This window comes from Engystomops pustulosus, chromosome 2 (genome assembly GCF_040894005.1).
Source record: "Engystomops pustulosus chromosome 2, aEngPut4.maternal, whole genome shotgun sequence".
In the NCBI taxonomy this organism is placed as follows: domain Eukaryota; kingdom Metazoa; phylum Chordata; class Amphibia; order Anura; family Leptodactylidae; genus Engystomops; species Engystomops pustulosus.
In genome coordinates this window covers 199,504,110-199,518,413 of record NC_092412.1, presented here as the reverse complement: position 1 = coordinate 199,518,413, position 14,304 = coordinate 199,504,110, and positions in this window count along the sequence as shown.

The window sequence follows — 14,304 nt, the reverse complement described above, 5'->3', positions numbered from 1 at the left end:
ACACTTAGGGGCTCATTTACTAAGGGTTAGCGGACCGTGATTCTGTCGGGTTTCCCGAATATTTCCTTTTTGCGCCGAATTGCCCCGGGTTTTTGGCACACGCGATCGGATTGTAGCGCATCGGTGCCAGCTTGCATGCGACAGAAATCGGGGGGCGTGCCGTCGGACAACCCGACGGATTCAGACAAACCGCAGAATTTAAAAACAAAATTGTGTTGCAAGATCACGCTTCAGAGGAATGGATTCCTTGCATCATATTTAAATAAGATGAAAGTCCCTTCGACTTCACTAAACAGAAGTGCTGCATTGTATACATTCACGGAATTAGCACCGCTGTTAGCTGAGGAATCAGGGACTCCTTGAAGCATAAATCTATATGATGCAAGGAATCCTGTCCCCTGCAGTGTAGCAGATCTGTATCACTGAACACTATAATGCCTGTGATCAAGAGCAAAGCCAGCATGGTGTGAAGGAACGCTTACTAGGAAGATAGCTGCAGTATCAATTATAGTCACATGAGGAGTACCATCAGTCCTTGATTGTTCCCGGTGCATGTAAGTGCTGATCTTGCGACACAAACTCTTTTTTAAATTTTACGTTTATTCCGAATCCATCGTGTTGTCCGACAGCCACGCCCCCTATTTCTGTTGCGTAAAAGCTAGCGCCGATCCGCCACAATCCGCCAAAATCATCTGGCAATTCAGCGCAAATCAGAGATATTTGGGAAACCCGCCGAAAATGCGACGTTCGGACCCTTAGTAAATGAGCCCCAATGTGTTTGTCAAAGTAAAGATGCCTCAGTCAGTTTAGGATTGTCCCAGCAAAGAACCAGTGCATCCTCCAGTGGACCCAGTTTCTACACCAATACTAGACACCAGAGTTCCAAATTATTCTCATCTTGTCCATTGCACTATTGCAAACAGACAATAGATTTTTGAAAATATAATCTAAGAAATGCAACAGAAGGAAAAAAACAGAACTGATTATCATGTTGACATCTCGATTATATACAATTCCTTAAAGCGTAACTGTAAAGTTAATAAAAAAATTTTTTTTAGCACAGTGGAGCGATCCTTTGACAACAATTCCAACAATAAATGTATCATGCTGCTGGCTTCTTCCTATCATAATATATAGCCTAGTACTTCCTGGTTTGACATCAGTTAAGGGCATTCATATGAAGCATATTTGTAATTGGCCAACTTTGAAGCATGAGGTGAATCACATGCTTGTGACATCACTCAAGGTCCTCTTTTATTGCACTACTACTGCTCCTCCCAACAAGCCTCCTCTCTATCTATACGGTTTCGCATGGTTACCAGAAAGCATGGCAAATGTAGACCGCCAGGGGGGCAAGGTAAAGCCTCTGGTAATGAGAGTAAATTAGATAATTGCTTATTTTTGCTTAGTGCAGAGCAAACATTTTTATTCAAAAATTAGAGAAAAATTTTATTTGGGAACCTGGTTTTGCACAGCCTGTTGCAATAATACTAAAACATTTTTAATATAAAAAGAGATGAGATAAAGAGAGAAGCAAAAAGATGTGTATATGCCTCTTTTCTAGTAGCATTTTCAGTTCTAGTTCAGTCTTGGGGTTCTGACACATGGCAGAAAATATCTGTTCACAGCAGAATATAAAGCCCAAACACAAAATACAGTTACCTACTGGAGGTCAGGCAAGTCAAATACACTAGAATTACTAGATATGCTGATGCCCTGTTGTCTTACCTCTTCTTCCAGATGGATTGTAATCTTTCATAAAATGGGTCTGCACTACACTATTGAAACCAGTAGATCCACCGGGTCAATGTTTAATATAAACAAAAATCCATGTCCGTCACTATAACCTGATAAAAATATGTAATCCAAGCAATTATTACCAAGTTGTTGCCACCACTTCTGGAACGTCCTATGACAATAGGGATAATGGCCTTCAATTCTATTCTATGCCAGGGTAGAGACTTCCTTGTATATAACACAAACACTGTCCTTGCCTATCTTCCAATTGTACGATATTCAGTGGGAGAGTCCTCTATATTGGGGTCCCTCCTGCTTTCCTCAGCTGAGCGTGGTATGTTCCAGATTTCAACTCTAGACTACCTCTGGTTGAAAGCAATAATAGTGAAACATCCTGCTGTTCTGAAATGCCTCAAAGGCTGTAATGCAAGGACAAATTATTTATTATATCTCCCATAGGAAAAGACAGACTTGTGAAAGGTTCCGTGGCCTCTATTCATATGCATTAAAACCTGGTCTCCTTACATAATCCAAGACTGGAGGCAGAACACCCCAAGCTGAGCCCTAATGTGTATTGAGGCTACTGCACTAGGTTTTTAGCTTCCCAATGTCCCAAAGATGAAGGTTAAGTCCCAGATTTTAGTTCTACCCTCCCCTTGTTTGAATGTAATGGAGATGCTGGGAGCTCCGCTCTTCCACATTGGTGTGGGCAGTTCAGAGGCCAGAAGGCTCAATGTAACAACGACATTGTGATTTCTAGCTTTGTAGCCAGTCAGAGCCACCTGAAGCAAGCCCACAATGAGAGGTTAGTGGTGATCTGATCAGATCAGTGATAAGAATTCCAGTCCAAGAGGATCTGTAGTGTAACCTCACAGGACAAACCTTGTACAATGTCTTATCATTTCTTTATAGTGCTTGCTAATCATTTGTCTTATGTTAGATAGCAAAATTGAAACACATGTAAAATCGTTCTCATCACAATCAAGTGTCTCATTGCTTAACCCCTAGGCGCACCACGACGTTATACTACGTCCCCGGGGCTAGATGCTTAGCGCACCGGGACATAGTATAACGTCCAGCTTCTGGGACCGGCTCACGAACGGAGCCGGTACCAGAAGCAGCGGCTGTCAGCTGTCTATCACAGCTGACACCGCGCTGTAACACCCGCGATCGGAGCCGACTCCGATCGCGGGTGTTAACCCCTTACACGCCGTGGTCAAGCATGACCGCGGCGTGTAAGGGTGTTCCTGCTGTGGATCGGATCCCCCGTGCCGCTTACCGGGGGATCCGATCCTCTTCCGGGCAGCTCCGAGGACTGGCATGTGCCCCAGAGCTGCCCGGTCTCCATGGCAGCCAGACCCCTTCCGGGTCTGACTGCAAACTGTCGGAGCATGCGCAGTTTACACTGCTCTACAATAAAATAGTATTGTAGAGCAGTGTATTGGACTTAAACCAGTGATCAGAGCATCACTGGTTTAAGTTCAAGTATGTATAAGTAAAAAAAAAATGCAAAAACAGTTAACACTACACATTATAATAAATAAAAAATAAATACATAATATAAGCCCTTAAAATGTCACTTTCCCATAAAAAACTTAATAAAGTAAAAAAAACATAAAAACACAAAAAAACCCTGCATATTTGGTATTGCCGCGTCCGTAACAATCTTCATAATAAAACAGAATTGTTACTGGACCCGCACGGTAAACGCCGGAGGAAAAAAACGCAAAAAACGTTCCGAAAAAAGATAATTTTTAATTAATACCATATAAAAAATGCTCTAAAAAGTGATTTAAAAAATTTTATGCACTCTAAAATAAGCCCACTAAAAAGAACAACTGTTCTCGCAAAAAATAAGCCCCTAACAAGATTTATCTGCCAAAAAATAAAAAAGTTATGCATATAAAAAGATGGTAATGCTAAAATGAATAAGATTTTCTCCAAATTAGTTTTTATTCAGTACAATTGAATAAAATACACAAAACCCCCACATATTTGGTATCCCTGCGTCCGTAACAATCTGTATAATAAAACAGAATTGTTATTAGATCCGCAAAGTGAACCCCGTAAAAAAACAACCTAAAAAAACTCTCTCTGAAAAAGATGATTTTTTATTAATGCCCTTTAAAAATGCTCTAAAAAAAGTGATTTTAAAAAGTTACGCAATCTAAAATAAGACCACTAAAAAGAGCTATCATTCTTGCAAAAAATAAGCCCTTAAACAGATTTGTGAGGTGAAAAATAAAAAAGTTATACATATGAAAGACGGTGATGCTAAAATTAACAACAATTTTGCCAAATTACTTTTTATTCAGTAAAAATGGTAAAAAATAAAAAATATATATAAATGAAGTATTTTCATAATCGTGGTGACCCATAGAATAAAAATAATATACTATTTTTATGGTATGGTTAACGGCCAAAAAAAAAAACACACAAAAATTTTCCTTAAAATTGATGATTTTCATTTCCTCCACCAACAAAGAGTTAATTAAATCTCACCAATTAGCTGTAGATGCCCCAAAATTACGTACCAGAAAAGTGCATCTCATGTGGCAAAAGAAATAAGCCCCTATAGGTCCTAAATAAAAAAAGAAAAAAATTATAGCCTGTACAATGTGACATAGCAAATCTGATTTGGATGGCGCCTCCTTCCCTTCTATGCCCGGCCGTGCGCCCATACAGCAGGTTACCACCACATATGGGGTATCCGTGTACTCAGGAGAAATTGGGTATCAAACTTTGTGGAGCCTTTTTTAATTTAATCCATTTTAAATGTTTAATTTTCCACCCAAAATGAGTGTATTGTGAAAAAATATTACAATTTGCAGACTCCACCTCCGTTTTGTTTTAACCCCTATAAAACACGTAAAGGGTTAACAAACTTCTTAAAAGTGGTTTTTCATACGTTGAGGGGTGTAGTTTCCACAATGGGGTAATTTATGAGTCTCTCTATTATTTAGGCCTCTCAGTGTCAATTAGAAGTTGAGTAGGTCCATCTAAGTACGGGTTTTGGCGATTTTACAAAAAATGTGAAAAATGGCACCCAAATTCTGAGCCTCATAACATTCTAGTAAAATATGTGGAATCTTAAAAAACCATGCCAACATAAAGCAGACATTTGGGAAATGTAAGTTATGAATTTATTTGGGTGCTTTGACTATCTGCATCAAAAGTAGAGAATTTAGAACGTTGAAAATAAAGAATTTTTCAAAATTTTTGCCAAATTTTGTTTTTTTTTCATAACTAAACGCAAAAGATTTCATCCAAATTTTTAAACTAATTTGAAGTACAATGTGTCACGAGAAAACAATCTCAAAATCCCCTGGATATCTCATAGCGTTCCCACGCTATAACCACTTATAGTGACACAGGCCAGATTTGAAAAATGGGGCCGCGTCCTTTAGGCCAAAAGATGCTGAGTCCCCTAGGGGTTAACAAAACACAAATGAGCGATGTCTGTATGGCAAAGGATCTTTGAAAACGATATGACCTGCAGAACTGTACACAGAAACTTTGGTGTCACAGTCACTAAGGTCACCTCCGCCTATGAAGTAAACACAAGTCACCAGGGACGCACAAGACTACATCATGGATAATCTGACTGGAACGTCTCCTTACTATGACTCTTAAATCACATGTTCATGAATAATGACAGCTCTGTACACATACCTATAGAATCTCTTTATTCACTCATATGATGCATCTGTTCCCTAAGAACCCATAATCATATATTTACGTTATATCACAAAATACAGAATTGGCAATTATTAAGTGTAACTATCACCCATCTCTAATTTATACACTGTTTGTGGTATTCTAAGTGATATTCTAGAGTACATCCCACTTAAATTATCAGATAAGCAGAACACTATAGTGATAAAAGATGACATAAAGTAAAGCATGAATATAACTAGCACTATCTGTAAGAAAATTATAGCAATATTTTGAATAATAATGATTTTGTCAGGGTTCGGGATCAGTGGACCCCCTGGACCACCGCGGGAGGTGTTAGTAGCCGACACCTGGGACGGGAATCTAAGTGGTACCTGGTCTTCACCAGAGCCCACCGCAAAGCGGGATGGACTTGCTGCGGCAGGGTGCCACCAGGTCGTTTCACAGGTGCGACTAGCCCGCGGTGGCAGCCAAGGTACAGGCAGGTAGCCAGGGCTGGCGGCAGAGGTCAGAGTTCAGCTCCGGGGTCGGCAACAGGCGATCAAGACAAGTCAGGTACAGTAACACAGGGAACCAGCGCAAGGAAGCTTTCTCTAAGGCTGAGAGCACAAAGATCCGTCAGGGAATCCTGGGAACAGCCGGCCTTTAAGGAAACCCGGAAGTGCCAGAGCCAATCAGCGGTGCACTTGCCCTTTAAATCCTCGAGTGCCGGCGCATGCGCACTCTAGGAAGCGGGGCCAGGCTGTACGGGAGCAGGAGTGTGGAGAGGTGAATTAGGAGCTGGGGCCGGAGGCAGCGGCACGGGTAAAAGAATTTTAGGAGCTAAAAATGTTTCCATTCAAAGTCCACTGGGGAACATTGTATATGGACAGCTCCACACAGGAGCATAACTAGAAATTTTTGGGTGCAGATGGAGTAAACAGTTGTTGAAATTGCCCCTATTGCTCTCGTGCCCCTATTACCATTTGCTACTGCAGTAATTCTGTCCATGGTTCCACCTATTAGCTAAATTTCCACATAAAATACTGAGCCACTTGTCCATTAGCAACTGACAAAGTATACAGTGCACCAATAGTTAGGAGTCCAATGTATTCATAAGAGGAGTACTCCTGTCTTTTCTGTCCTCCTCAATTGTGTCTGGAAAAAGGGGTACACTACATATTTAAGATATCAAAAGACATATGTGGTGTAACGGGTCACACAGACAACGGAACTAAAAGTCTCTATGGGAAGAGTCCGGAAGGAGGAGTCTGTGGACCAGTGGACCCTCTGGACCACCGCAGGAGATGGTATGAGGCCTGCGGTGGCAGCCAAGGTACTGGGAAGTGCAGGAAACAGTCCAAGCCTGGGATGACAGCAGCAACACAGAGGAACACTGGTAATGCTGGCACGGACTGCAGACACAGCTGGACTGGAACCCTGGAAGGCACAGCAGGAAGCGTATGGGAACGCTGGAGATGGGAAACACTGAGGCGTCTGGAAACGCTGGAAGACAGGACACACCAGGAGCGTATGGGAACGCTGGAGATACACAGAAACACAGGAAAGCGTCTGGAAACGCTAATGGGCTTTCTCTTCCACAGGAACGGCTTAGGGAAGCCTGGCATGGAAACCATAGGAGATCCGGCAGGGATAGAAGGGAGGTGCTGGATTATAAGGGCGAGCCGGATTAGCAGCAGCCAATCAGGAGGACGCTGGCCCTTTAAGGCTTGAGAAGTCCGCGCACGCGCCCTCTAGTGGTGAGAGCATGCGACTGCAGGCAAGGAGGCCTGCGGCCTACACGCCGTGAGCTGGAGCACAGACAGGAGCCAGGAGAGGTAAGTGAGGGCTGGGGGAGAGGGGACCGCGGCAGCAGAGCATGGGTGTACCCACGATCCGTGACATGGATTCGCAGGAGCACCCGTGACATGTGGTCACATACAGTTGAGTTATGGGCATAGTTGTAGGGTGTGCAGATGCAGCAGTTGTGTTTGGTTGCAGGGGCCTTGTGCAACTCTTCTTAACCCAATAGTCTCTAATTGACTAATAGCATATTTCTCTGATGAATAAGGAGAACACTCAATTAACCTGACTACAACAGAGATCTGCTTCTTTTTCCTTTATTGCATCTTCCAGGATCCATGCAACTTGCATCTTCTTGCTGCAGACACTTACCATGATTTAAAGGACATTTATCACCAGATCAAGGATTGTAAACCAAGCACACCGACATACTGGTGTGTGCCCCCTCTGCCAGGATCTGCTGCTCTTTTAGTTTCTTATGGCCTGTTTTTAAAACAAAATGCTTTTAACATTATGCAAATGAGCCTGAGGGGCTCCAGGCTCCTTAAAGCCCTTTAAAAAAAAAAAATAAGGGCATAAGAAGCTAAAAGAACAGCAGATCCTGCCAGAGTGGGCACACACCAGTATGTATTGTGCTTGGATTACAATCCTTAATCTGGTGATAGATGTCCTTTAAGCAGGTACAGATTGGCCAAATTTGGATGCTGTTAAAACAGATCCCATAATAGAAGAAATGATAGGTGATTGCTTGTATATGTGACATGTTATGTAATGTCACTTGTGTGATAAATAGATTCATGGCCGGTGTTCTCCTATCTCCATGCTATGTTGACGCTTCTCAGAGCATATTGTAGCTTTCAGTAAGCCACATAACAACATGTAGTAAAATATCCATCACAGACGTCAGGATCAAAGTTACCTTTTTAAGGACACTTTGTGTTCTTGGCATACACCTTATATCTCATTGCTTGGTCACTAATTTACTTTAATAAGAATTCACAGACTCCAAGGCTAAAAAATTAGCAGTCAGCAGTGGCCGGTCACAACACAGTTGTTGAGGAAATCATGTGTGACACCCAAAGTTGCTCCTATGCTGCAGGGTAGATTTTAGGTGTTCTATGGTTGCTTCACAAACCATACTAATCTATCTTACATTTTTTCTTACTTTTGGTCCCAGACGATGCTGCCTGTATACCAACAGTGATGGAAGTAAAGACAAAGTTTTAAATCATAGTTTTAGTTTTTTTTCCATCACCTGGGGCCAAAGATAATCTAATGTTCAATGGACAATCCCTTTAATATATCCACCTAGTAGCAAGTGGAGGATGTGGCTTTGATTTACTGCAGTGATAATTTCCTATAAGATAAACGATAAACATCACAAAAATATATATATATAATTTTTGCCAAAAATGACAGTTTTGTTCAAACAAATTTCTGTAGATGCTTATGACATTAACACCTGAAGATCCCCTTTTATTTTTCATTCAGGCATCTATTATACACAGAAGTACTAATCTGAATTCATAATTGAGCTCACACAATGGTTTAGAATTTGATTTAGATACGGTAACTGTGTTTAAAAAGATTATCACCAACACAAGCCATCTGCAGTCCATATATTTGAAATGGAAAGGGGGTTGCTAGACAACCATTACAGAGAGCAGCTCTTGAGGATGTAACAGAATTCGGGCCCTTAGTAAATTACCCCCATTGTCTCATTTTCGGGGAAACACGTTAGGAGTCTGATTTCTATGAATATGGAAATCATGAAGATTATGGACAAACCTTCAAAGTTGGTGTTAAAATAAAGCCTTAACTTTACTAACATTAGTTACATAGTCAACAAATTGCTGGTTACTATTAATATATATGTACAGTATATATCACCTATCACAAATATTGGGAACGGTGCTGGATTAGGCTCTGTTTTTATCTCATTCGAGCCAGTAGTTGTTTTAGGTTTTAGAGTATACCACTGTTTTCCATAGCTTGAAATGAGTAGATATAGAGCCCAATTTTTTTCTTCTTAGGTGTCTCAGTGTATAGGAAAAAGTAGTAGATTGTACTATTCTACAGAGTAATGACAAAATGATATTATTAATAATAATGCCAGTCAAGTCATTAGTGATCACGTAACCTGCATCACCCAAATCTCAGTGTCTTCCCTATGTTTTGTTTGTTCCAGCTTTTATACATGAGACCTTGTTTGTGTGAGGTGCATTATTCCGGTCTCATGGTGACACTGGAGCCTTCTGAAATGCTGATTGCTGATTTCCATTTTAATAATTACATTTTCTCTACTAATACATAAATGCAAATTGCTTTCCCACTTGTCTGTTAATGACAGGAAAATGTTTAACAACCAAAGAGAAGCCTTATATTATACAGTCGATACACGTTCTGCATGATGGTGAAAGAGTCACGTACTGGTTGTATATCCTTAGCACAATACCTTGTTGTAAATGGGATTATAATGGCAGAGCGAGATAAAAGTTATCTGAAATGTAAATTGCAGTGGAACCTTAAATGCCCTGGTTATAAAACTGCACAGTTCTGCCTTCTGCTGTGTACTGTATTTTTTATGCCTCCTGAATAAAAAAAGATCCATTTGTAATTACAGATATTCTTCTTATGAGATTTTACGGCAGCTTTGTAATACAAGCGCCTGCTCCTACTGCTGAGAAGTTCTGTTTACACTGGTCTGGGTGTTCCTTTTATGTAAAAGGTGAAATACAGCAGGGACAAGCAAAATCGCCTTCTTCACTGACGATTCACTTCACTGATTGTTAGGCTGTGGCCCACATTTAATAAAAATAGTGCAAACTGAAATATGTGCAGTCTGCCTGTGTAGTGTGCCGTGGTCACCAGATTCTGGATTTATGGCACACATTCTGCATGAATCTGGCACCCCCTGCACTGCACCGACAGAGTGCACCACTTTTTTTGGTGCACTTTTAACATGGGCCGTACGACACACTTCTGTCGGACTTTGCAAGTTACATGGGGTGCACAGTCCGACGCAGCACCGGAACGCCAATTTCAGTGCAGTAATTTGTGTCACATGAAGAATAGTACAGTCAGGCTCCAGGAGTAGTGGATCCCACTGGATCCACCACAGACGATGACGTGAGCCAACACCTGGGACCGGAATCTAAGTGGCAGCCGGTTTTCACCAGAGCCCGCCGCAAAGCGAGTTGGACTTTCTGCGGCGTGGTACCATCAGGTTGTTCCACAGGTGCGTCTTTGTCTGCGGTGGCAGCCAAGGCTCGGTACAAAAACGGAGGCACGGTATCAAAGTCAGAGGCAGAGCAGAAGGTCAGGGCTGGCGGCAGAGGAGCGTAAACAGGAACAGGTCTGGGGTCTCAATGAGAAATCAACAAACATGCACAGGGCAACAATACTAGCTTTCTCAGAAGCATATAGCACAAAGATCCAGCAGGGAGAGGCAGGCTTAAAGGGGTTTTCCCACAAAGGCAGGTGTCGCCAATCTCCGTCGGCTCCATAGAGATTAATGCAGTCTGCGTGGATAGGGCCTAATCTAAAAAAACATACAAAGTCCGACAGAAAACTTAGACCTTTGTAAATGTCCCCCTGTGTCTTTTAGTTACTCTTGCAAAATACTGACCAGAATACCGCAGTGTTGCCTTGGAACAAGTCCTTGAATCACATCTCAAAGACAGTTTATATGATCTCCCCATATTTGTGTCAATTTCCTTCACACATGATAGAGATTAAAAATTACTAGGCTACATGCACAACACCATAAATTGTGGCCCGTTTTAAGCACACAATTGTAAAACGGCAGCCAGCTCCCGCCATTAAGGTCTATTGTATAGTCAATGGGGCAGATTTACTTACCCGGCCCGTTCGCGATCCAGCGGCGCGTTCTCTGCGCTGGATTCGGGTCCGGCCGGGATTCATCAAGGTAGTTCCTCCGTCGTCCACCAGGTGGCGATGCTGCGCTGAAAAGCATCTGAATGCGCTGGAGTTCACCGGGCCGGACCAAGTGAAGGTAAGCGCATCCCAAGCGACACATTTCTTTTTTAAATGCGGCGGTTTTTCCGAATCCGTCGGGTTTTTGCTCGGCCACACCCCCCGATTTCCGTCGCGTGCATGCCGACACCGATGCGCCACAATCCGATCGCGTGCGCCAAAATCCCGGGGCAATACAGGGGAAATCGGCGCAAATCGGAAATATTCGGGTAACACGTTGGGAAAACGCGAATTGGGCCCTTAGTAAATGACCCCCATTGTGTCTCGCCGTGACCAAGCCGGCCAGCTGCACAGAAAACGATGGAGCAAGGGCACCCCCATCCCTATCTGGAGGAAACAGTCTTTTAGCATGAGGCCATGGTTCTACTCAGGACAAAGTTAAAGAAGATTTGGGTTAATTTTATTGAGCTGTGCACCAGCATTCCGGAGTAACTATCCAATTTTTTTTTTCATAGATGAACACAAAACAGAACACCAAAATGTTTTAACTAACTTGAAGTGCAATGTGTCACGGGAAAACAATCTCAACATCACCTGGATATTTTAAAGTGTTTCCAAGTGATAACCAATGTCCCGTGTCCGAAAGGTGTAACATGGTCAAGTTGTTAAGGGGTTAAAGTATATGCTGCTTGAACAAAAGAAATAATGACTGCCTAGTTTACTCATGTACATTGTGTGCCAATTTTCATTTCTTTATATTATTGATCTGTAAGCAGTGAGGATAACATAGCTTTACCCTTTGGCCAGATTGCAAGTCTATTGACATTTATTACCAATTATTTGGTTACCAAATCTACGAGTCAAACAAGTCACTCAGCAGCAGTAATGAATGTCTGTGAGTGCACATACATTATGTATAAGCTACAGGTACAAGCAGTACAGATATATATATATATATATATATATATATATATATATATATATATTCCTCCTTATATATGATTTGCATGTCTTGGTTTTAAACATTTGTGGCAGTCACCAGTTTCAGGCAGCATGAAACGGCTTCACCATAAATAAATTACGGCATCCCTTTTAGTTTTACTGATCTATGATCTTACCTTCTCATCAGTGTCAGGATGTCCACTGTAAGTTTAGAAGAAAATCTACAGAAGAAACGAGGATTTCTGACATGAATTGGTACATATGTAATGCGTAGATTAACCCAGGCATTATTGGCATCAATCTTTGCCAGGCATTATTGTAAATTTTGTTGCTTTATTGGCCAGAGCCATTTTAACAGTTTTGCCATTTACAAATAAAACCAAAATTACAGAATAAAGAATTATATAAAATTGACTTTGGTGGCAAAAAATTTGCTCCTAAATGTACTAGATGAACATGTGTAAAGCTGATAGATGCCACAAAGTCTTATGTTCACATGAATAAATCATCATAAAATCACTACGACCGAAATAGCCAAAAATCTGCTTTTGCGCTAGTAATTTTGAGCACATTACAAAGTAATTGAACCCCTAAAACCTACATATTTTTTTTTAAAGCAAACGTACAATTTCTATATTTAGTGGTAATCCATAAATGTGTTTAAAAATATACACGCACAAAAGATTCCTGCAACTTTGTAGTAAACAGTGATAAAATGCAAAGTTACATGAAAATTCTCTATTTGTACTAAAATATGAACAAATCCAGAAAGTACCTTTCCCTGAAACAGTAGCATGTGATGAATTCATACATAACCCACGTGTGTATATTGACTAAAAAATAAGGAACATTAAATCTGCAGGTTGCGCCAAACAATTTAAGAAAATTGCACCGAATTTCGCAAAGATATATTATACACTACCTTACACAATGGTAACCCACATAAAAAACTATAAAGGAATATTTATCATTGCTTCTACGCTATTTTCTGGCATAGAAGCACTGAAATAATTGCAATTACTTGTGGACTGCAAGAAATTGCGATTATTTTGAGGGCCACACTATTATCACGCCACGTGGGTGAGGAGGGGCGATGCTGCCTCAGGTTGGACCTGGCATAGTTTTGCCCAGTGGCGCTTCCACCCATCAAGAGGCATATGGGTATAAAATGTATGCCATTGTTTTAGCAGTGCAATAACTGAGGTAGAACGCCATTATACTGACATAAATAGTGGAGGGATGGCGAGAAATACATTCCTGAACAAAGTTTTTGTGTTTTTATGTCAAGAGAGTTCTCTTTATTGACACTTTGGGTCACCTTGCAAGGGTGGGGAGACATTGCCATCAATGCTCCACTAGAGATTCTGGGAAATATACTACCTCATAAGGCAGCCCCCTTACCATCAACCATGACTTTCCAGGAGCCTAATGACATGATGTGGGATTAAAGCCTATCCCAGAAGCAACAGATTCTCAACTGCAGACAGTACTGCTCAGTCGGACCATGCGCCACATTTATAATGCAGTGTCCGACAGAATTGTGTCGCACGCCCCATGGTAAAGGTGCACCAAAAAAAGTTGGAGCAGAGCACACCCTGAATCTGGCACACTCTGCACACTATAAATAGGGCCAAAATTGCCATGAGGTGAAATGAAAGATCGAAAATATCGGTAGAATGACTAGCCCTTTGGGGAGCTCAAAATCTGCTACTAATGTGGACGATTCGGCCGTCCATTGCCGCACGAATTGCCCGCCAGGTAAACAAATTGCACTTGTCTCTGAAGGGAAATGCTGCTGACAAGAGCCAAGAGGAGAATGGAGCCACGCAAATGGACTGTGTGGAAGCATAAGTTTTATCATTTTTGCTGGTAAAATATTGATATATATATGGGGCAGGGTCGGACTGGCCCACCGGAGGATCCTCCGGTGGGCCCTTGATACCTCTGCTGTGGCAGGGGCCGCCATCCCCATCGGGGGGGCCCTGCCAGCAAGGTCGCGCTGGCCCACTGTGGGCCCCCGATATCTCCGCTGCGGCAGGGGCCGCCATCCCCTGTTGAGGCCCCTGCCAGTGAGTAACAGCAGTGGTACTCGATGCGGCCATAAGCGGCCACTCGAGTACCACCTTTGAAGTAATTGCGCGGCCATTGCTGTGCCTGCGCGACGCGGCCTCTTCTTTGACCCGGCACGCGTCGCGCTGTGACCTCTGATGCGCGGCAGCGTGATGATGCAAT